This window comes from Anabrus simplex, chromosome 1, assembly GCF_040414725.1.
Source record: "Anabrus simplex isolate iqAnaSimp1 chromosome 1, ASM4041472v1, whole genome shotgun sequence".
Lineage (NCBI taxonomy): Eukaryota > Metazoa > Arthropoda > Insecta > Orthoptera > Tettigoniidae > Anabrus > Anabrus simplex.
In genome coordinates, this window is record NC_090265.1 from 289545975 (window position 1) to 289571509 (window position 25535).

Consider the following 25535-nt stretch of genomic DNA (forward strand, 5'->3'; position numbering starts at 1 on the left):
TAATTTATAGCCTAGATTGTAGTGGTTCATCACCCGACTTTACATTCCGATTTTCATAAAATTCTCTTCAGCCGTTTTCTCGTGATGCGTGTACATACATACAGACAGACAGACAGACATTACGGAAAAGTAAAACATGCATTTTCTTGTTAATGTGGACATGACCGATACAGAAATACCATTCATTTCAAATTCTGAGTAAAGTACAGACAAAACTCTTATTTTATATATATAGATTATATTTTTTTTAAAGGAGATCCAAATACCAATTTTCAAGTCTGTGATAACTTTTGTTTTTATTAGATGTAAGTATCCTCATACAATTAATTCAATTAATTTTTCAATTCTTTCACCCCCCCCCCCCCCTCCTTCATTGGATTTTCCGAAATCAAAGGAATACATGTTCCTTTACTTTTAAAGCAGATTCCAAATACCAATTTTCACATCTGCAGCATCTTTCGTTTTTGAGATAATAGTATCTTCATACAAATAATTCAACTAATTTTCAATTCACCCCCTCCGCCCCCCAAAGTGGATTTACGAAAACAAAAAATATGCATTTCTTTATTTTTAAAGGAGATTCCAAATACCAAATTTCACACCAGTAACATCTTCAGTGTTTGAGATATCAGTATCCTAATAAAAAGAATTCAACCCCATTTTCAGTCATTTTTACTCCCCACCCAAGTAGTTTTTCCAAAACAAAAAAGCATGTTTCTTTATTTTTAATAGAGATAAAAAATACCATTTTTCACTTCTGTAACATGTGAAGTTTTTGAGATATACTGTAGACATGCTCATTTTAAAATTTCACCCCCTTTTTAGTTCCCCTTAAGTGCAGTTTCCGAAAACAAATCACCTGTGTTTCTTTACTGTTACAGTAGATTCCATATACCAATTTTTAAGTTTGTAACATTTTATGTTTCTGAGATATACAGTAGATATTGTCTTTCTAAAAATTCACCCCATTTGTCACTCCTGTTTAACCCCCATTAATTAGATTTTCCAAAAACAAAAAAATACGTGTTTCTTTATTTTTAAAGGAGATTCCAAATACCAATTTTCAGGTCTGTAATGTCTTCAGTTTCTGAGATATATCCTCATTAAAGGCATCCAACCCCTTTTTCACCCTTTTTCACCCCTCCTAGTGGGATTTTCCAAAAACAAAAAATACGTGTTTCTTTATTTTTAAAGGAGATTCTAAATACCAATTTTTACATCTGTAAACTTTTGAAGTTTTGAGATATATATACACTCATTTTTAAAATTCACCCCCTTAGTGAAGGAATATCCAAAAATCCTCCCTTAGCGAGCATCTACATTGTAATATAAATGTATCCTCAAAATTTCATTTCTTTATGTACAGTAGTTTTGGCTCTGCGATGATGAATCAATCAGTCAGTCAGGACATGTTCTTTTATACAGGATGTCCGAGAAGTCCCCATACCCCTAGTTTCATACATTTCATATTATAGTGGAGTACTTACATATAAAAACTATGAATCCAGGGAATCTGTATGTGCACCATCATGCCTTACACAGAGATTGTAACATATGCAAGTAAGATTTTCCATTCACATACCCATAAAAAAAAATACGGTCCGCACAAGTGACGTGATGATATCCCGGCCCATATCGTAACATGAGGGGGGTTCCTTTCCAACTCTTGCACATAATGAGGATTTTCCTTAGACCAGAAAACCACATTCCTCCTATGTGAACTGTGATATATCGCACATTCATCAGAAAATAACACTCTTGAGCGAGACACGACAGTTGGGAATTGTGCCAACAAAGCACGGCAGGCTGCAACTCGTTGCTCCATGTCATTGTCAGATCATTCATTCACATGCATCGGCCTAAATCCTTTCATTTTCAAATTTCTTTTAATGTGGTCATGCATTGTTGACCACAGTACTTGAAGTTCAGCTGCTCTTTTGCGAATGGATTTCAATAGAGACTGCTCAATTGATTGAATGACGGCGGCACAAGTTTCTTCCCACGTCTTCTTACATCCACTGCGCGGCCTGTCTTTGACACTGCCTGAACCAAACGCACGTTTCTCCCAATCAAGCAGAGTAGCTTTACGAGGTGGGGGTTTGCCAAAGCGATCTCTAAATGCACTCATTATCACTGTCATTGTTTGCTCCGTATGTGCTCATTCGTGCACCCACACACACGCCACTAATCGCCCCTCAACAGTGTAGCTGTGTCCGCTCACATCCACCATGACTTAACAACTGAAATGAGACTGACAACAACGCTAGCAGCAGGGATACCAATACCAATAAAACAACTACTGAATCCCCCAATCATACAAACTCAATTGTCCATGCCATAATATAACAAAATAATAATATGAAACTAGGGGTACGGGGACTTCTCGGACATCCTGTATATATAGATTTCTCCTTGTGTATATCATGTGGTTGAGTAGATGATGCCTCGGTTCTAATTGTGGGGTCTATTATATACCCATTACTTGAGCCCAGTAGTGTGGCTATCATATCAATCCAGTGGCTTGACCCAGCCTGAGACAATCCCTGTACCTCCTCATAGACTGTGTACTGCTTACCTCTCAGGGTGTCAGCAATCATAGACAACAGTGGTTATTATCTTGGGACCTGCCAGGTAATGCATGAACTAACTGAAACTACATTTGCTCTCAGTTTGATAGCATTTCTCCAGGTGCTGCTGGTTAGACCTTCAGGTTTTCTTACCCACTGGTTGGCTGGTGAGTATTCCTTGTATAACACCTCTTGTGGCAAGGCACACACCAGGCATCAAGTTCTTTCTCACGGAGTTGTTGTCCTCGGAGTGAGACGTTGACTGATTCATATTCAGTGTTCAGGAGTAGGCCAAGTTTTCTGAAGCACTTTTCTGCTTCTGTATGGAGGTCGCTGGTATGATTAACGTGTATATTCTTGATTGTTTTCAACCACATTAGTCCAAGTCTCTCTCTTGCCCTCCTTCCTTATATCTGAGTCTCTATCATCTACTTCACTATCCTTCCTTCTTCCATCCTCTTAACATGTCCAAATCATCTTATTTTATTTTACTCCATTCTGTCATAAAGCCTTTCCACTCTGATTTCCTTCCTGACATCCTCATTTCTTTGCCCTTTCTTGTCTTTCCTATCATACTTCTTAAATATTTTAATTTCGTTGGCTTGAACTTCATTCTCCTGTCTTTTCATCAGTGTCCACTTCACTGGTACTTCCTTCCTCTAAACCAGGTTTCTCACACTCTCGTAGAATGCATTTCCCTGTTGACTCCTTTTTTACTGATCTCCATATCCAGCTTTGCATTCTGCACCTGTTTGCTTCCCCAAGAACGTGAAGCTCTCCACAATTTCAAGGTTTAATCCCCTAATATTTATAATTTTTTTTCTCTTTTCTCCTCTAGTTAGCACCATTTTCTTACCCTTTTCTATGCTGATTTTCATACCATAATTTTCAAAAATCTCGCTCAATATATTGAGTTCCACTCAACTACTTCTATGTTTGTTCCCCACACCACAATAGCATCTGCTAACAGCATTACCTTCAGTTATCTGTCCCCAAATTTTACCTTTGTCTCCTTCACAACTTTGTCCATAACCATTATGAATCACAGTAGTGACAGCACACTTCCTTGCCATAGTCCAGTTTTATTCTGAAACTACTCTGTTCTCCCCACATGTGTCTGGACACTGCTGAAATAATTTTTGTACATTGCTAGCACATATTCTATCATTTCTCTTCCAAATCTTTCTGTTGCATTACCTCCCATACTTTTGCTTTGATGACTATCACAAGCCCTTTCTAAATCAAGAAATGGCATCACCATATCTCTTCTGTAATGTTTTTCCATTAACTGAATCATATTGAAGGTAGGTTCTAGTATTGATCTTCTACTTTGCAAGTCATATTGCTCTTTTTTTATCATCGTCTTTCCACCTTCTTTCTCATTCTCTTTTAAAGTATCTTTCAATTATTTTTGCTAACTGAGATATGAGTGTGATTCCTTGATAATTATTGTGTATTTTCCCAAGCCCTCCTGAAATATAGGTATTACTTGATACCAAGTTTTCTTTCCAAATACATCTAAATAGACTCTACAGGCATTGAAGACCAATGGGTCCTGCTGCTTTTATCATTTCCACACAAACATAATCCATTCCCACTGCTTTTCCCACTTTCATTCATTTGACAACAGTTTTCACCTCTTCCATTGTGATTTTACACTTGGAATCTGTCTTCTCACACTCCATCTCTCTATCATCTTGTTTACACCCCTTTTTGCACTCAGGAGTTAACCAAGTAGTCCTTCCATCCTTTCCGTATCTTCTCTGGTTGTGTTATTATTTCTCCTTTTTTCCCTTTAACCTACTTTGTGTAGATTCTTTTTTTTTTTCCCCTTCCTTCTCCCCCGTTTTATCTTTGCATTAAAGTATACCACACATGTCACCCCCTACTACAAGACACTCAACTGGTTAAAGATAAAGCAAATGGGAAATTTGCACTTTGCTACACTCAACTTCCAACTTTTAAAAGAAGCAACCGCACAGTATCTTACCTCAGATTTTAGCTACCTCTCATTCACTCATCAGCATTACACTTGATCTAACTCCTCTCTTACTATACCCATAAATCGTACATCAGTGTATAATCGTTCATTCCAAGTGTCCGGTGCCAGGTTACAGAATTCCCTCCCATTGAGAGTTAGGAACTGCACGACATTAGCCTCTTTTAGAAGATCTTGACAGGATTCCCTCCTAAGCGGGTAGCCAGGTTGTATGAATGCATGGGTGAATGTGAGAATGAATGATGTAGTACTTAAGTTGTCATCATCATCATCATCATCATCATCATCATCATAATCATCTTGATAAGTTACTTGTATTAAGATGCACTAATAACGTAGAGCATTAGTTTCCTAACTGTAGAACCAATGGTATATATTATGTTAAAACTTACTTGTTTGTTTTTAAATATTGTTAGGATCATCATTATTACACCATGTCATCTCGTTACACACAAAATGTTGTCAATATGTTTTTTTTTCACAGCAGATTGTTTTTCTAAAGCTGCTTTCCCCATAACAATCATCATCAACATGTCATAATTATCTTATAATTTGTAAGAAAAAACAATTTAACCTTTAGCAAAGAATGTGGTTAAGTGCAAGAGAGAGCCAAGAGCCTTAACTTTGCCACTTATAAAGGCATAAATAAATAAGTATTGGCTCTACTTAAGCCTTCCATGTTGATCTGTGGAATGCAGATGCTAGGTCCAATACTTCTAAATAGAGAATCCTTAAAGGGACTACTTACCATAGATTCTTTCATGTTAGTGATATGTATATTAGCCAGGAGATCACAAGGATTGTCTGGCAGCCAATAATTTGTTGCTCGCTTAGCAAAACCCAGGGGAGATATATAGGGTAGCTTAGGGTTAAACCTACAGATGTGAGCAACTGAAATTAAGCTTTAATTTGACATTTCTGACTCTATTTAGGTAAATTTTATAGAGCATATAAATTTATATTTATGCCACGTTAATTGTTTTTGTCATATTTTGTCCATATCAATGGTTTAAGGTCATATTTTAGGGGCTAGATGGTGGATTTCAATTGTGGTGTCCACTGCAAAGCATGTATGCATTAGAGGCCCCTGGATACCTACCTTGGATTTCCAAATAGTGTGGCTTATTACTCAGTCAGTCTTCCACCTTAGCAGTGTCAGAGAGTGTGAGAATAACATCATCTAGACTTATTGTGCTCGTACTTTGATGCAGCTATGGAATGTCACCCTGAACTTCGAGGATGTATTCATCTTGATAAGAAACAACAAAATTTCACTCCATATTATCTATTGTTAGCATTGCGCTTGGCCAGCTCAGCTAAAGAACTCTGTTGCTCCCTTCACAGTGATATTTTCAGTGTCTTAGTGAACATCATTAACATGCAAAAGCTGTGCAGTAAAAGCACAAAGTCGAATACTCATATGAAAGAATTTGGAGATGAATTTTAGTACTAATGGAAAAATACTTCTCTGTAAAGTGTATACAATTAAAGAAACAGTAGGGAAATGATTTCAAGAGTAACAGTTTTTTAAGTTTAAATGTAAACCTCAAATTTCAGTACATTATTTAGAAAGTACGTAAATACAATATTAGGTCATATTGTGCATTCTTTTTACCATATTTCAATATTTTGGGGGTATATCTACCTGCATTCTTCTCAATATTTTTAGGTCCTAAACATCCGAATCCTAGTTATGAGCGTTACTAAGCAATGATATTGCTTTAGTGTCATCAGATGCAGGCCAGGATGTGCAATTCCTGTCTTACCAGCATACGGTTAAAGTAGAACATTGGTAGTGAACTGAACTACACATCTTGCCTTTTATATCATCTTAACCACCTGGTTACTTTTTGCCACAGATGAGAGAATCACCCTGCATTTAGAAGAATTTTATAATGACTTTACATTAACTATTACTACAAAATACTGACTCAAGCATAACGACTCACAGGTAAAGAAAGCCTCAATAGCTCATACACAGACAGATACATTTGTGTACACATCAAATAAGCAATGTGTTGTGGTGTTCAAGTTGAGAGTGATACCATCATCATTTGACCAATGACTTAAAAAAAAAAACATAAACTATGTTTCATAAATCTTTCTCAAGAATAATACATCAGGAGAGTCTGCAATCAGGACACCAGAAAAAGCTGGCCTTGGCCTTGGATTGAAACCATCTAACCATACCTCCAGAGCTCTAACACGAAGCACATTCTTGTATTCTTGGCTTCATATGAGAATATTCTTTCAATAATTTTACTCTGATAGTAGTGCAGTGAATTGGATTTATCCATAAATTTATTAGTTTGATTGTCTTCCTAATAAAAGTATAGTTGCATACCGTTCTCTTTCACGTTCCAGACGTTCCTGTTCAGCCTGTTCTGCTGCCAGACGTGCCCGTTCTTTCTTTGACAATCTTTTCTTCTTGGGACCCTGGAAAAAAATAAACTTGGATTATTAATAGTCACAGAATATATTGCTCTTACTGATTCAAGATACTGCTATTAATAGACTTATAAGCTGAATATGTAGCACTTAGAACACTATAAAACTCCTGTAAACAAAAAATAGACAATTATAAGTGGAATAACATGTTTCGTTCTACAAGAACATCCTTAGAATCTACCAAATCACCTTTAATCACACATACATACATACAATATTGTTTACATTGTATAAACAAATGTGAGTGACTGTAAATAATATAATAATTTCACAAATAATTGAGATGAATTATGAATAATAGTCCTCAATTAGCATTTTAGAAATTTAGAAGTTTTATGCATTTGTGAACAAAAAATTATGAACAGAAGTATGGTCTTCAATCAATACTGATCTGCATTTAGGGCAGTCGCCCAGGTGGCAGATTCCCTATAACTTTGAAAATGTTTCTGCTAAATGTTGCACTAAGTCCAGCTTTAAATTCTTCTATTCGTGGTTTCTTAGTGTACTTGTCCATGAGCAGTGCAGGGAAATGATTCCTTCTTTGATCTATGGGGACAGGTAGTGCTTTCCTGACTGATTCTAATTGCCCTGCCATATGCTGGAATTAATGCATGGTAATAGCTTTGGAGGGAATAAATGTGTAGTAAAGATTTGAAGAGTAAGTTTTAATGATAAAAGATAACCTACATAATGGTCTCGGTTTTGAGCCACTGCCTAAATTAATTGAGTTTAGTAGATAAATATAACCTCCCCGACATTCCAGATGTACTTTGCATCATACTAACCTCCATTGAGATTTTTTAAGAGCTAATGAAAAAATAAGTGGACTGAGTTTTCTTAAATTTAGTAGTACAAAGAGAGGGAAATTTTTGCTGTTTGTGACCATTCAGGATGGTTTGGTTGATGTTTTATTTTTATTTTTGTGATGAGCATTTCTAATGCATCTGTAATTTTCAATGATTTGCTATTTTATGAACAGGTAAGATAAATTATGAATAGAAGTCTGCTCTTATCACATTAGTAACTTTGAAAAAATTTCTGCATCTATCTGACCAGCCTCTTCAGTGCTAAGTGTTGGACAGAGTCCAGGTTAATTGCTTCTGTTTGTGGTTTTGTAACATCCTTTTGTCTAAGAGAGGTGCGGGGGAAAAAAACTTCTTTGCTCTGAGGGAACACGGGGGCATTCTCCTGACTTGTTATTTGTCCTGCTGTGTGCTATAAAGAATGAACAGTAATAGATTTGGAGGAAACAGAAGTGCACTGATGAAAGCCTGGCTGGTGGCCATGATCATTAAAACATCAAATCTATATGGCTGACACCATGGTTAGCTGGTTCAAGCCCCATTACTCGAACAAATTTCACCATCAAAATGTTGGCCAGCACGGTATGGAAGGTGGTGGTATACAATTTCTAACCACTAGATTAAGTGCCAAATGCCTGGATTCAATTCAAAACCTCTCCACAGTGCTGATATGGAGTGAGAACATATGACACTGTTGATGATGATTTGACTATTGGATGGGGACGTAGCCTTGAGCAGAATCCTTGGTGCTATTTGACAGGGGTAGGCTATATGCCGGCACCATGTTTCACCCTCCCCTTTCCTACTATCATATATCACGTCATTCATTTCATCTCAGTAACTACTCTGATGTAGTTGACGTCAAGAAGGGCATCCGGTCATAAAAACTCGCTACAAAGATTCATCTCACTTCATACCCGACCCCATAGAGAAACGGGACAAGTGTTGGACATACATACAAAAATGCAGTAATGAATTAAAGAGTATCTTATGAGATTTAATTTTTAGAGCTAAAAGATAACCTACCGTACATAATGATCTTGCTTTTGAGCCACCACCTAAATTCATAATATTCATAATATTCATAATATTCATATTCATAATACTCATATAACCTATTCCCTACACCTATTCTCAAGAAAGCAGGCGCTGACAAGTGTGAGAACTACTGTACCATTAGTTTAGTATCCTATGCTTGCAAAATTTTAACACATATTATTTACAGAAGAGATGGAAAGACAAGTTGAAGCTGAGTTGAGAGAAGATCAGTTTGGATTCAGAAGAAATCTAGGAACGTGAAGAAATCTTGACTTTACCTCTGATCTTAGACAATCGAATTAAGGAAGACAAGCCCACATAAATGGCTGTAAGTGATCAGTCCAACGTTAACACAACTTAAGAGTGCATGTAGGTAGAAGCCGCTCAGGGGGACTGAAGGATGTGGGAATTCCCACGTAAAATAAATACAACAGTCAAGGTAACAAAAGACTGTTCTGTTCTGTATGTTCTTATGTCAAATACCAGCAACACTAAGAGGAGTTCCTACAAATCTAAATTGCACATCGGTTAATCAGAGCAATCAATAATCCTTGTAATATAGTAAGACTTTAATGAGACAGCCCCATTTTTACTCAACAACATAATTTGTAATAAGAACAATAACAAGAGGATTTTACGTGTCACATAACAAAAACAAACATTTTATAATAATGGACTGTGCATTTAACACTTAGATATTTAACAAATGGATTTTAAATTGCCATGCCTGTTTTTACTGTTTTTATTGTACTTTCTCATTTTGTCATCACTCATTTATGTATCACTGATTTAAAATGTTTATAATGTATTTTGTTAATTCAATTATTAACCACCTGAAGACAGTTCAAGAGAACTAACACATGTACCGGTGAAACTTGTAAAATAAATGTCTTTCCACTATGTATCAATATCAATAATGTAAAGTCATACAAAGTAATATTTGTGAAATTAATAACTGGTTTGATAGAAAGCAATTCGGTTTTAGAAAAGGTTATTCCACTGAAGCTCAACTTGGATCTGTCTAAAGCATTTGATAGGGTGGATCATGGGAGACTACTGCCAAAAATGACTGCAATTGGACTAGACAAAAGAGTGACTGAATGGGTTGCTATATATCTAGAAAATAGATCTCAGAGAATTAGAGTAGGCAAAGCTTTATCTGACCCTGTAATAATTAAGAGGGGAATTCCTCAAGGCAGTATTATTGGACCTTTATGTTTTCTTATATATATATCAATGATATGTGTAAAGAAGTGGAATCAGAGATAAGGCTGTTTGCAGATGATGTTATTCTGTACAGAGTAATAAATAAGTTACAAGATTGTGAGCGGCTGCAGGGTGACCTCGATAGTATTGTGAGATGGACGGTGGACAATGGTATTATAAATGGGGTTAAAAGTCAGGTTGTGAGTTTCACAAATAGGAAAAATCCTCTCAGTTTTAATTACTGCGTTGATGGGGTGAAAGTTCCTTTTGAGGATCATTGTAAGTACTTAAATCTTAATATAAGAAAAGACCTTCATTGGGGTAATCACATAAATATTGTTAATAAAGGGTACAGATCTCTGCACATGGTTATGAGGGTATTTAGGGGTTGTAGTAAGGATATAAAGGAGAAGGCATATAAGTCTCTGGTAAGACCCCAACTAGAGTATGGTTCCAGTGTATGAGACCCTCACCACGATTACTTGATTCAAGAACTGGAAAAAATCCAAAGAAAAACAGCTCGATTTGTTCTGGGTGATTTCCGACAAAAGAGTTGCATTACAAAAATGTTGCAAAGTTTGAGCTGGGAAGAACTTGGAGAAAGGAGACAAGCTGCTTGACTGAGTGGTATGGTCCAAGCTGTCTGCGGAGAAATGGCGTGGAATGACATTAGTAGATGAATAAGTTTGAGTGGCGTCTTTAAAAGTAGGAAAGATTACAATATGAAGATAAAGTTGGAAAGTTGGAATACAAGAGGACAAATTGGGGCAAATATTAATTTATAGGAAGGGGAGTTAGGGATTGGAATAACTTACCAAGGGAGATGTTCAATAAATTTCCAATGTCATTGAAATCATTTAAGAAAAGGCTAGGAAAACAACAGATAGGGAATCTGCCACCTGGGCGACTGCCCTAAATGCAGATCAGTATTCAGTGATTTTTTGAAGCGTATTGCAAGGTGGAACAATATAATTTTCTCTTAGGAGTCTTTGAGAGTTGGGTTTCCTAAGCACTGACATATCCCACAATTCAGGTTTTTACACACTCATAAATAAACCCCATTATAAATTACTGTTGAGGCACATAACAATACAATTTTTTTTAAATGGCCACATCATAAATGAAAAAAGTAAAAAAAAAAAATCACAAAATTACATAATCTTCATGAGAGAGAGAGAGAGAGAGAGAGAGAGAGAGAGTGTGTGTGTGTGTGTGTGTGTGTGTGTGTGTGTGTGTGTGTGTGTGTGTGTGTGTGTGTGTGTGTGTGTGTGTGTGTGTGTGTGTGTGTGTGTGTGTGTGTGGTATTTCACAAAATATGGTGATAGACATAGCATGGTTTTACAGTCTTTGCACTACTCTTCTGGTTCTCTTTTTGGGCTGATTTTGTCATTTTGAGGTAGGTTATTATTTTCTTTATACAATTGGCTTTACGTCGCATCAACACAGATAGGTCTTATGGCAACAATGGGATAGGAAAGGGCTAGGAGTGGGAAGGAAGTGGCCATTGCCTTAATTAAGGTACAGCCCCAGCATTTGCCTGGTATGAAAATGAGAAACCATGGAAAACTATCTTCAGGGCAGTTGACAGTGGGGTTCGAGCCCAAGATCTCCCGAATGCAAGCTCACAGCTGTGCAGCACTAACCGCACGGCCATCTCGCTCAGACATACATTTTACCATAGTATCACATGCACAACTTCCTGTTGAAGTCAATGAAGAAATAAAGAGGATATATTCACCAACCATACCATATTACCTCAATAAGTACAACCTTGAGGACATCGAGGTCATAGGACTCATGCTGAGTGCAAAGGGCACCATTCCTAAACTACTGGCCACCTACTTAACGACGCTTTGGTGTGCCGAATGAGACCATTGTGAGCTGAGGCATACAAACATTGAAAGCCTCGATATCAATCATAAGTCATCACCTCTACGCTCCACCCACTTAATTAAATCAATAATTTATCTGTACTGCTTCTTTGTGACAAAGAATTGTTTTTCCACTTTATCAATAGAATTATATTTTATTCTGTATTGTAATTGGATTAGGTATTAAATTTATATTGTACGATATTGTTTGTCGGTTTGGCACTTATGCCACTGTTCCAACCTGTTTGTACCAGCAATCATTCCTGCTACTTCCACTTCTGTTACTTCTACTTTATGAATAAGATTTCCGGAGTCCACTCCCGTATAGAAAAGTTGGTCTGAAAACAGACCGATGTAAAAATAGTTTCATTCAAGAGCTGACTTCCTTCTTACAGAATACTGCTGATCGCAACTGTGAGCTCACTACATTAGCTTCAATGCACCATGATTTAATCTTGCTTACTATACTACCCGGTGTAGAAAGCCAAGAATAACGGCCGAGAGGATCCGTCATGCTGACCACACGATACCTTGTAATCTGCAGGCCTTCAGGCTAAGCAGCAGTCGCTTGGTAGGCCATGGCCCTTCGGGGCTGTTGTGGCATGGTTTTTTTTTACTATAATACCAACCTGGGAGAACACACATCTTAAATACTTGAAATTATCTATAGTACGCGCACCTTTTCTTGAGCCCTGGTTCCCATTCGTTACTATGGAGATCCGGGCTCAAGAAAAGGTGCGCGTACTATACCTGTTCCAGCTTTGTATCCCCAATCTGAAATTCAATTCTATTGGATTTCTTCCCTACTGACATCAATTTAGTCTTAGAAAAGCTCATTTTCGTACCACAATTATTTCACCTACATTCAAGTTTCAAGATATTAGACTAAAGGCTTTCGGCATAATCTGCCATTAAGACCAAATCGTCAGCATTTTCATCAAACTGAATCCCTCTCTGCCAGAGAGTGTTCAGAGCAATGAGAGGAAGAAGAACACATTCCACACTGCAAGATTTTGCTTCACCACAACAATTTGTGATATATAAAGCCATTTCTTTTCAGTTTAAACACCTTTAATTTATATCTGTTAGTTTCTTCAGTCTGTCAACACTACTTTATAAATAAATAAATTTAGAAACTACACAAAAAAAAAAACATGTAACAGAATTCTACCTGGAAAAGAAACAACTTAATTAAAAATAAAATGACAAGTTTCGTTCTTGAAAGAACATCAGATTCTATCAAATCACACTCGAAAATATTTAGAAATGTATAAATTTTTATGTTTAAATTCTACTTAGATCCTTAAATACTTGATATTTGGATTAATGGTTGGTGCTAGAGGAACCATTCCTCTCTTTTTCGTCAAGTTCTGCAGGAATCATTCCAGGAATCATTAATGAACAAGGGGAGTGTGTATGCAAGGATCTTCAAAAGGCAGAAGTATTCAGTCTGGCTACCTTAAGTGGCTACCTTCTCTTAAGGTAGCCGATTGTTGGTTACAAGGATAATGTCCAGATAAAGGAGGTGACCAATACTAAAGAAGTATTAAAATTTACATATGATAACAATGACATTTACAGTAAGATACAAAAATTGAAAACTAGAAAAGCCGCTGGAATTGATAAGGGTTTGGAGTATATGCTACAATGGGTTGGGATAGAGTACCATATCTGAAGTACTTATTTGATTATTGTTTGCATGAAGGAGCTATACCAAATGAATGGAGAGTTGCTATAGTAGTCCCTGTGTGTATAGGAAAGGGTGATAGACATAAAACTGAAAATTACAGGCCAGCCAATTTGACATGCATTACATGTAAGCTTTAGGAAAGCATTCTTTCTGATTATATTAGACATGTTTGTGAAATTAATAACTAGTTTGATAGAAGGCAGTTTGGGTTTAGGAAAGGTTATTCCACTGAAGTTCAAAATGTAGGATTCCAACAAGATATAGCAGATATCCTGGATTCAGGAGGTCAAACGGAGCGTATCGTGAATGACCTATCTAAGGCATTTGATAGGGCAGATTATGGGAGACTACTGGCAAAAATGAGTGCAACTGGACTTGACAAAAGAGTGACTGAATGGGTTGCTATGTTTCTAGAAAATAGAACTCAGAGAATTAGAGTAGGCGAAGCTTTATCTGTCCCTGTAATAATTAAGAGGGGAATTCCTAAAGGAAGTATTATTGGACCTTTATGTTTTCTTATATATATCAATCATATGTGTAAAGAAGTAGAATCAGAGACAAGGCTTTTTGCAGATATGTTATTCTGTACAGAGTAATAAATAAGTTACAAGATTGTGAGCAACTGCTGACCTCAATAATGTTGTGAGATGGACAGTAGGCAATGGTATGATGATAAAACGAGGTAAAAAGTCAGGTTGTAAGTTTCACAAATAGGAAAAGTCCTCTCAGTTTTAATTACTGCGTTGATGGGGTGAAAGTTCCTTTTTGGGATCATTGTAAGTACCTAAATCTTAATATAAGGAAAGATCTTCATTGGGGTAATCACATAAATATGATTGTAAATAAAGGGTACAGATCTCTGCACATGATTATGAGGGTATTTAGGGGTTGTAGTTGGGATGTAAAGGACAGGGCATGTAAGTTTCTGGTAAGACCTCAACTAGAGTATAGTTCCAGTGTATGGGACCCTCACCAGGATTACTTGATTCAAGAACTGGAAAAAATCCAAATAAAAGCAGCAAATAGTTCTGGGTGATTTCCGACAAAAGAGTAGGGTTATAAAAATGTTGCAAGGTTTGGGCTGGGAAGACTTGGGAGAAAGAAGATGAGCTGCTCAACTAAGTGGTATGTAATACCAATATAGTTGGTCCGTTATTGGACATTATAAATTTTCCAGCTATGGTAATGTCCAATAACAGACCAACTATATTGGTATTATGAATTTACTCATTCGGAACAAATATTTCAGGTTCCCTATGGGAATCAATATCTTTATCATAAGTGGTATGTTCCGAGCTGTCAGTGGAAAGATGGTGTGGAATGACATCAGTAGACAAATAAGTTTGAGTGGTGTCTTTAAAAGTAGGAAAGATCACAATATGAAGATAAAGTTGGAATTCAAGAGGACAAACTGGGGCAAATATTTGTTTATAAGAAGGGGAGTTAGGGATTGGAATAACTTACCAAGGGAGATGTTCAATACATTTCCAATTTCATTGCAATCATTTAAGAAAAGGCTACGCAAACAACAGATAGGGAATCTGTCACCTGGGCGACTGCCCTAAATGCAGATCAGTAGTGATTGTTGATTGAATCTTTTTACCTCGATCAGTTACTAATAAGAGAGGTTGCAGTGACTGCCTTGAAATATTCAATCCAAATCCTGAAAAACCATATCTCCCAAACCTTTTAATGCAATAACATACTATGTCAAATGTGCTTACCAACCATTATGTAATCAACTCAAAATTACTTTTTATTTAATTTAAAGATACAGCACACAAATTGTGCATAGAGTTGAGAACAAACTAGAATTACTGTCATCACTCACTTTTACAAAAGTTCACAATAGAATATCTCTAATTTATGTAAGTGAGTACATGGTATCGGCTGCATTGTACACTGCATAATTTACATATGCAGGATTCGTCTGCATCAAGGAAGAACTCGGTATTACACAGCTTATGGTGGTATCCACGTACCGTCAATGAGTTAACAAGGGGTTGCAGGTCTTGGTTAGTGTTTGTCCATGTCCTATTCATCATGGCCTCGGTTGTATAAAAGTCGATCCAGATTTTGTCTCTTTTCTTCACTCTGTCCTGTATTAGTTTCTCCCATGCGTTTGTAAACGGTAGCGCTTTCTTCATCTGGAGGTCCTCGATGAAGGAGGTCTCCTTGGCAAGTTCATGTGCTAGTCGAGATTTTGAGTATTTCGATATCCCCAGGGTAGCTTTCAGAAAACGTGGCTTGACTGCGAGTGTCCTTAAGTCCGCCATAGTCAACTTCTCCCAGACGGTTTCCAGCCCGTATGTGGAGATGGGAGCTATTTTCACATCAAATAATCTCATAGCGGTTCCAAGCTTAGTTGCCATCACCACGTCATATGTCGCTATGTTAAAGAGCAGGGGGTTGAGTAGATCGCTGTGCAGTACTCCATTAGTTTGCATTATCAGATTCAAAGTTGTAATATGGTCATCAATTTGTAGGTAGTTAGTCGTCAGAATGTTGCTAATCAATTTCGTGAGTTTGTTGTCTTCACCCACTATGGCTTCCAGTTTCGTAATTTTTTTTTTATTTATTTTTTTTTTTTTTTTTGCTAGGGGCTTTACGTCGCACCGACACAGATAGGTCTTATGGCGACGATGGGATAGGAAAGGCCTAGGAGTTGGAAGGAAGCAGCCGTGGCCTTAATTAAGGTACAGCCCCGGCATTTGCCTGGTGTGAAAATGGGAAACCATGGAAAACCATCTTCAGGGCTGCCGATAGTGGGATTCAAACCTACTATCTCCCGGATGCAAGATCACAGCCGCACGCCTCTACGCGCACGGCCACCTCGCCCGGTTCGTAATTATTAACGGTCTGTTTAACGTGTCAAAGGATTTTGCATAATCAACAAACGTTACATGAAATTTGCGTCTTGGATGTTGTACATCAATGTCATTGATCAGGTTTTTAATGGTGTGGAGGGTACTCTGATCTTTGCGGAATCCAAGTGTTCATCTGAGAGTTTATGGTCAACTGATTCTGTAATCCTTTTTGTGAGAAGTTTTGTCAAAACCTTCAACATGTTCTTTTTTAAAGCTATCCCTCTGTAGGAGTTTGGATCTGATTGGTCACCTTTTCCTTTGAACATTACTTTGATAGTCGAAGTTCTCCATGCTGTGGGGATGTTACACACTTGGAGACATAGGTTCATTAGGGCTGAGATCTTTGAAAGTAGCGTCTCTGTTGAGTCTTTCACATGTTTACTGCAAATACCGTCAGGTCCTGTGGCCTTATTGCTTTTAAGTGACATGATAGCTTTATATACCTCCTCCACTGTGAACGGGTCTGTTTCTTTTTTATATGTACCTGATACTGCTACCTCAAGATTGTAGCAATCTTTGTCTACATTTAGTATTTTCCTGAAGTGCTCTTCCCAAATAGCCATGTCAGTTCCTCCACTACTTTGTATTTTCCTAGGGTTCAACACTACAAACAGGTCATTGACAGCTTCTTCTACTATTTTTATTGCCCCTTTTTCCAGGTGTTCCTTGTGTTTTACTAACACTAACCCTTTATATGCCTTCTTGACAATGCTGTATTATTTTATTGCCTCCTGGCTCATGTTGAAGTTTGCTACGCGCATGACATCCATGATGCTCTTTATCATCATACAGCAGTCTTTGTCGAACCATATTCGTGATCTTTTTTTCTGCTTATATATAATTACTGACTAGATTGTCTTTTCCAGGAAAAGGGCAGCTGCATCTATGTTGTTGCTCTTTATGTGTTCATCAAGTTCTTTCCATTCCTCAATTTTCAGCCGAAGAATATCTTTGTCAATCTATCATGAGGGGTTAGTATCTTCAGGCTTTCCTCTCTTCTCCATTCCTGAGATGATAAATTGTGCCGAAACTGGGCAATGTTTCTTTATCATAACCTCTTCTGTGGTAATACACACAGTGAAATTTAATAGCTTAATGTTATAGCCTTTATAGCAAACTAAATCTATAGTGCTGCTCCTTGAATGTGTAAAGTACGTTCTATTTTCAATCTTGTTGACGAGGATGAAACCTTCCTCAGTGAATGGTTGTCGCTCTAAGGTTGTCGAGGTCCAGTTGGCAGTTTAAGTCTCCTGCATGTATTATGTCTCTGACCGAACCTACGTGACCTATGGAAAACATGATGGTTGCTATCAGCTCTTCAATAGGTGTTAGTGGCCCTATAATAATAAAAATTTTGTGTGGCTATCTAGCCGGGTGTAGCCCTTGTAAAGCAGACCCTCCGATGAGGGTGGGCGGCATCTGCCATGTGTAGGTAACTGTGTGTTATTGTGGTGGAGGATAGTGTTATGTGTGGTGTGTGAGTTGCAGGGATGTTGGGGACAGCATAAACACCCAGCCCCCGAGCCACTGGAATTAGCCAATGAAGGTTAAAATCCCTGACACGGCCGGGAATCGAACCTGCAACCCTCTGAACCGAAGGCCAGTACGCTGACCATTTAGCCAATGAGTCGGACTTAGTGGCCCTGAGAATATGTCTATCACAGAGGTCCATTCGAAGTTTAATTACTTTAAAATCTATCTTAGCTTTTTATAATACAGCATATACTAGAGATGGGAGTTACATATACAGTAGTAACATGATACTGTATCCTAATCCATACCAGTAAGCTGTTCCAGAAATATTATGTTCCTCCGGAAACCCTAATACAAAAGTAACTGTCTCAGTGAAACCAAGGGAAGGGTAGGGAGTTTCTGATTGGCTAACGGATATTAGGAAGTATAGCAGCTCACTTTAAGTGCTCACTCTTGCACAGGCATGAGCGATACTTTTGTAACAGTTTAGTGGCAGTACTGATATTCCTATTCTGTTACTTGCTGGCCGGTTACAGATATTCTTTAGTTATTCGAAGTGCTTTGTATTAGGCTTACTGGTGGTAATACATACAGCAGCGTAGTTCCTCGGAACAGTTACCCGTGGTCTTTCCACCTTTCATCACGAGTTTCACTCCGTATTCTGGACTTTGAGTGAGTGGATGTGTATTACATTCGATACGATATTTGTAGACAAAAACTCAATTACAAGAAAACTGTTTCTAGAAACGCACTGAAATAAGGTACCCAATAATAATAATAATTATTAGGCTGCAGTTGTTTCCGTCCAAATCCTGTCCTATCCCATCATCACCGTAAGATAAGTCTGTGTCAGTGCGACATAAAACAACAAATAACAAAAACGAACTGGGTTAAACTCTGCTTACGTCTTGCCTGATAGGGCTATTTCCTCAAGACCCATTACAGCGGCATCTGAAGTGTATATGACATTCGTTCATAAACATATTTTTATAAAGTCTGGTTCTAGTGTTGGTTTAACTAGAGATCCTTGGACACCTATGAATGCACATAGCTACCTAGCAGCCATGGCGCATTTTATAAATAAAAGTTTCGAAATATTGGTTCTCGGAATTAAATGGGTCATTGCAAATATCTTTCTACGAATAGGTAAGAATGTGAGTGACGAGCTGGCGAAAGGGACAGTGGGAGAGAAGAAAGTGAGATGAAGATTTAGTATTGCTATTTATAAGTACTTACTAAGGTGCAGTTAGGGGCTACAAGAGACAAAGGTACAAGGAATGTTCCTTCCAGAAATTGAACTGCAACTTGTATTATGTTATTTTTATACCCTAATACTCCAACCTAATACTACACTGTAATGGATACACAGGAACATGATACTGCAATGTAACCATTTGTCCCATCCCTAGTATATATTTTGTCTTCATGGGCAATCTCCATTTGGGGAAAGTCAAAACAAATAATAATGAAATCCTCACTTCTCTCCAGTCTAGAATCAAATATTATAGTTTCTAAATGTATTAATTCATAAATGTATAAATGTCCGGCTCCATGGCTAAATGGTTAGCGTGCTGGCCTTTGGTCACAGGAATCCCAGGTTCGATTCTTGGCAGAGTCGGGAATTTTACCATAATTGGTTAATTCTGCTGGCACAGGGACTGTGTGTATGTGTTGTCTTCATCATAATTTCATCCCCATCACGAAGCGTGGGTTGCCTATGGGCGTCAGATCAAGAGATCTGCATCTGGTGAGCTGAACTTGTCCTCGGACACTCCCAGCACTAAAAGCCATATGCCATTTCCAATTCATAAACTAGTTTCAACAGACTGAAGAACCTAACTGTTAAATTAACTGAGTCAAAACTGACAGGAAATGGCTTCAAATATCACAAATTATTCAGCCATTTAGGCAAATTATGAAGCCAAAGGACTCAAATCACTCAAAACAAAACAAAAAAAAGCAAAGGAGTGTGATTTCATAGAACAAAACATGTCATTCTATTTTTAATTAAGTTGTTTCTTTTCAGGTACAATTCTTTTATCATTTATGTATGTGTGTGTTCAGTCCTCAGCCCTAAGATGGGTTAGATTTGCCATCAGGTGTCATAGATAGCCTAGGCACCACTGAAGAGGCATACTAAGGAAATGAGGAGTGAGGGAGTTTCCCGTTGATTTCCTCACTGAGCCAAAAGTTGCTATTACATATCAATCTGCCAAGCTTACTGAAATGCACGCACCAACCGACCCTATGTGCAATATTTTCACAGCATTCATACCAGGGACTGGCTGCACAAGGAATGGCATTACTAGCATCCCTCATACCTCAGTTACTTTCATATTGTCAAGTCAAGGATAAGACAGAGACAGATTAATGAAAGTAATAAAACTGCTCTAGCCTATACTAGAAGACATAGTGCATTGTAAACAATAGATATTGCCAGCCAAGGCATTCTTTTATCACATGTTTTCTTTTTCATGTAGTTTCCAAATGTATTTACTCATAAATTAGCTTTAACAGACTGAAGAACCTACCGGTTATAAATTCCCCACAACAATTCACTGTCTCACATGGTTTTGAAGACAATGGGATTTCTTTTCTTTCTTTGCAATTTGCTTTACGTCACACCGACACAGACAGGTCTTATGGTGACGATGGGATAGGAAAGGCTTAGGAGTGGAAAGGAAGCGGCCATGGCCTTAATTAAGGTACAGCCCAAGCATTTGCCTGGTGTGAAAACGGAAACCACAGAAAACCATCTTCAGGGTTTATCGACAGTGGGATTCGAACCCACTATCTGCCGGATGCAAGCTCACAGCTGCGCGCCCCTAACTGCACGACCAACTCACCCAGTAATGGGATTTCTGGTAGAATCTGAGCACAGCAGGTGAACCATCTACTGTATAGTCCAGATCTAGCTCCTAGCAACTTTTTCTTCTTTTGATAACAGTAGGAAAGCTTCTGAGTTGGAAGTCCAGAGGAAGTTATTGCATTTCACAAAGAAGAGGTTAGTATTATCACTAAAAACGCATGGTGCAGGTGCTTTCATGATTGGCTTCAGAGGATGTAACTTGTTTCATAGATAGCTGAAGTGACCAATACAAGAACCACATGCTCTATTTCAATGTTGGCATACCAAATCTAATAATAATAATGTTATTTGCTTTACGTCCCACTAACTCATTTTTACAGTTTTTGGAGACACCGAGGTGCCGGAATTTAGTATCGCAGGAGTTCTTTTACGTGCCAGTAAATCTACCGACACAAGGCTGACGTATTTGAGCACCTTCAAATACCACCGAACTGAGGCAGGATCGAACCTGCCAAGTTGGGGTCAGAAGGCCAGCGCCTCAACTGTCTGAGCCATCAGCCCGGCATATATATACCAAATCTACCAAAATCCTTGTTGTTTAAGAGCATGACAGTCCTGATTTTCTAATTTTCTACATTATCTTTTATCAAAATGTCATGGTCTCTCTAGGACAGTGCATCTCAACATTGTCTCCAAGTTGGTGATGTCACTTTAGCACTTTATAATAGCAGACTTGAACTTCCATCTATAGCTTTTGCTGCCCTCCCTGACGACAATGTCCATTTATTGAGAATAAATCATTTGCATTGGATGATATGTGTTAAGCATGCAGGCAATGTGCCACTCCATCTATATTTGATAAACATTGCCTCAATGTTCGAGGTGCTCACCTCTTCCAAGATGCTGATGTTTGTTCGACAATCTTGTCATTTTACTCAAAGTATTCTTCACTGGTGATATTTTCCTAGATATTTTAAGGTTCTCTTGTAAGTATTCCAAATCTCAGATCAATACAGAACTGTTGGTATCATTATAATCTTGCAAATCCAAATTACAATTAATTAATTTATTCATTCATTCATTCATTCATTCATTTATTTATTTATTTATTTATTTATCTATCTATCTATCTTGCAAATCTAAATTACACTGTAACATCTATATTAGTATTTATTTATTTATTTATTTATTTATTTATTCTTTCATTTATTTATTTACTTATTTATATTCATTTCATTCCAGTTTTGACTAAGTTAATTTATAACTGTTAATTTCTTCAGTCTGCCAAAACTAATATAAATAAATTTATATAATGTCTGAAAAAGAATAACAGAATTATACTTGTTTCTTTTTCAGGTATAATTCTATTTCCATATGTTTTCTTTTTTGGGTACTTCATAAATGTATTTATTGAAAAATCAGTTTTGGCAGACTGAAGAACCTAACAATTACAAAAAGGGTTAGGATTTTTAGGTGCCCACCTCTTCTCTAAGGCTAAATTAAAGCTCTTTGGAAAGATGCCACAGTGTGAGATTTTCTCTCTAGTTGAGAAAGGAGGCATTTTTCTAGCACCTTTTTTCCCTTTCTTTGGTACTTTTATCCCTTTTTTCTTAACATTGCCCATAAACTCCCCTTTTTTCCTTTCTTTCCCATTTTTTTCTTTTACTATAGCTTTTCAATAATCTTCTAGAGTGCATTATATCATGTATAAGGATTTCTACTAAATTACTGTATGCAAGGTGAGTGAGATTTTATTAAATTGCATGTCTCTTAGCGTTATCAAAGAAACAGCATGGAGAGGTCCCCATATGTTCTTTCCCATGTAAGGTGCAAGTAGTGGAGTTGTGATGATAATGGCAGGCTCACTTGCCTACTGCCATTCACAATCAAGTTAAGAAGTTTCATTATGGCAGGCCCCCTTGCCTACTGCCTGTCACAATCAATTTGGAGAGTTCTCATCACAATGACAGGCCCCCTTTCCTACTTCCAGACACATTCCAGTTGAAGAGTTTTCATTATAATGGCAGGTACTTTCCCTGCAGCCAGTCAAAATTGAATTTTTCTGTTATCGTTATAATGACAGGCCCCTTTCCTAATGCCAGTCAGGTTACTACCAGTCACACTCGAGTTGGTGAGTTTTGATTATAATAGCAGGCCACTTTGCTTAATGCCTGTCACATTTTAGATGGGTAAATTTGTTTATAATAGTGGGCACCCTTGCCTACTGTCAGACACAATCAGGTAGGGGAGTTCTGATCAAAGATGTATGCTTCCTTGCCTTCTGCCAGTCAAATAGAGAAGGAAATTATTCATTACAATGGTAGGCCTTCCTTACTAATGCCATTAACACAGGAGTTGGAGAAGGACCCCATTCCTACTGCCGGTCAAAGTAGATATGGGGAGTATTGATTACAATAGCAGATGCCCTCCTGCTGACAGTCACTATCAATTTGTAAAGTATTAATAATAATGGCAGACACACCCTTTCTAGATTGCTACAAATCGACTTCAATGAATATATATCGATATACGGAAGTATATGCACATTTTCAATATCAATCACTACTGATCTGAATTTAGGGCAGTCACCCAGGTAGCAGATTCCCCATCTGTTGTTTTCCTAGCCTTTTCTTAAATGATTGCAAAGAAATTGGAAATTTATTGAACATCTCCCTTGGTAAGTTATTCCAATCCCTAACTCCCCTTCCTATAAATGAATATTTGCCCCAATTTGTCCTCTTGAATTCCAACTGTATCTTCATATTGTAATCTTTCCTACTTTTAAAGACACCACTAATGTCATTCCATGACATCTCTCCACTGACAGCTCGGAACATACCACTTAATCATAGGTAATAAATTTTATATTAATCCATATTGAAGAGTAAATAGTGTAAAATAAAAGCTAAAGGTTTCCACCTATTCAATACTGTTTGTTGTAACCTTAAAAATGTTACATATATTGTTGAAACTAGTTTCGGTTTTACCAGAGACCATCATCAGTCAAAAATAAAGTTAAGGCAAGATATGATTAATATATATATATATTTTTTTTTTCTTCTTGCCAGTGGCTTTACATTGCACCGATACAGTTTAGGTCTTATGGCGACGATGGGACAGGAAAGGCCTACGAGTTGGAAGTGGCCGTGGCCTTAATTAAGGTACAGCCCCAGCATTTGCCTGGTGTGAAAATGGGAAACCATAGAAAACCATCTACGGGGCTGCTGACAGTGAGATTCGAACCCACTATCTCTCGGATGCAAGCTCACAGCCGCACGCCCCTAACCGCACGGCCAACTCGCCCGGTATGAATATAGATAAAATGAAGCAAGCACGAAATTCAATGTAAGACAACTAAAGATTTGAAAAACACTCATCACAAACACAAGTCTTGTGCAAGCTCTCAGTTTTCCTCCAATTTGAAGACTGTAACAACTGTGACAGCATGTATATTGGAAAGACCGAACACGTAAATGTAATTAAATATAGGAGATTTTCTGCAGTAGGGCAACATGTGAATGACTATAAACATCAATTCCAAGGTATCAATAACGATATAGATATCATTGAAATAATCAATAAGGGCCTAATACTCAATCTAACTGAACAATGTTTCATCTTACTCGATCAATACTATAATCCAAACCTTAATCTTAATGATATATCTAAAAACCCACAATTCTGTTTGACACACTTATCTCAATAATTAATAATCTAGAATTGCCAAAAAATCAATCAATTCACAAAATAATACATCATAACATGCTTGCTTATTACCCCCACCGTAGTTCCCACCCTCGCAATGAATGTCCCTCTATCGCGACCTTCCCTTTCCTTGCTCTCTCTGATGGCCTGCTGTCTGCTAGTTAGCTTATCAGTTCCTCTCTTACTCTTCAACATTCAACTTGGCACTCGAGGTGAGTTTCTATTTACATATAATTTCTTCCAGGCATTTGTCTCACTCGTTGTGCTAACACGCGGCTCAATTTCTTCTTTTAGGTTCCGTCTTTGGTTCTAGATACTTCCAGAGTTTTTCAAGATCCACTCGATAATACTACTCTCTCAAAAACCTCGTCTGTAATTCTATACTAACTTACAATTCTTAAGTTAATATTTATGGTCACGCAAAAACCAAGCCCATTTTACTTACTGAACTTTTAGGGATATAACAACCTGTGATACTGTGTCATATCATTACATTTTAGCTATATAAGATATTTTTATTAAAAAATCCACACATTGTTAAGTTCAAGTTGAATGCCTCAAAATTTTAATTACTACACATTTATGAGGAACTTCTTTCACTTGAATAACCGGTTGTAGCAACTAGCTCATCGGCATATCTATATTGATTACAAATGATTAATAATTGAATCAAAATGTTCAAATAGATAAACCAAATTTTACATATACCACAAGAACTGGAAAGTAGTTAACAACCTGCCAACATGAAAACTAAGCTATACAATGGACTTATTCTTTTTATTTACTGCACTTTTTTGAATAGAATAACCTGTAACACAGATGCCATACTATATTTTAGCCGTATAAGACATTTATTTAAACTCCACACATTGCTATATCCAAACTGAATATATTAGAAATTAATTAGTTAACATTTAGGAGGAACTTTAAGTAAACGACTGGTTGTTGTAACTAGTTCATCAGCCTATTTATAATGATTACAAATGTTAATATTGAACTAAGAAACTCAATTTCATAAATATTACTATGACTACAAAGTAGCTAACGACCCATGTTTTT

At 37.3% G+C, this 25535-nt stretch overlaps 1 long non-coding RNA gene across 1 annotated transcript in view; it reads right to left on the reverse strand.

Annotated features, from left to right (window-relative positions):
• The window catches only part of LOC137498542 (uncharacterized), a 34833-nt gene that overhangs the window by 6992 nt on the left and 2306 nt on the right, over nucleotides 1-25535 (reverse strand). The window contains exon 2 of the long non-coding RNA XR_011017823.1: nucleotides 6911-7002. This is a non-coding gene — a long non-coding RNA (uncharacterized lncRNA). The remainder of the gene's footprint in view (nucleotides 1-6910; nucleotides 7003-25535) is intronic.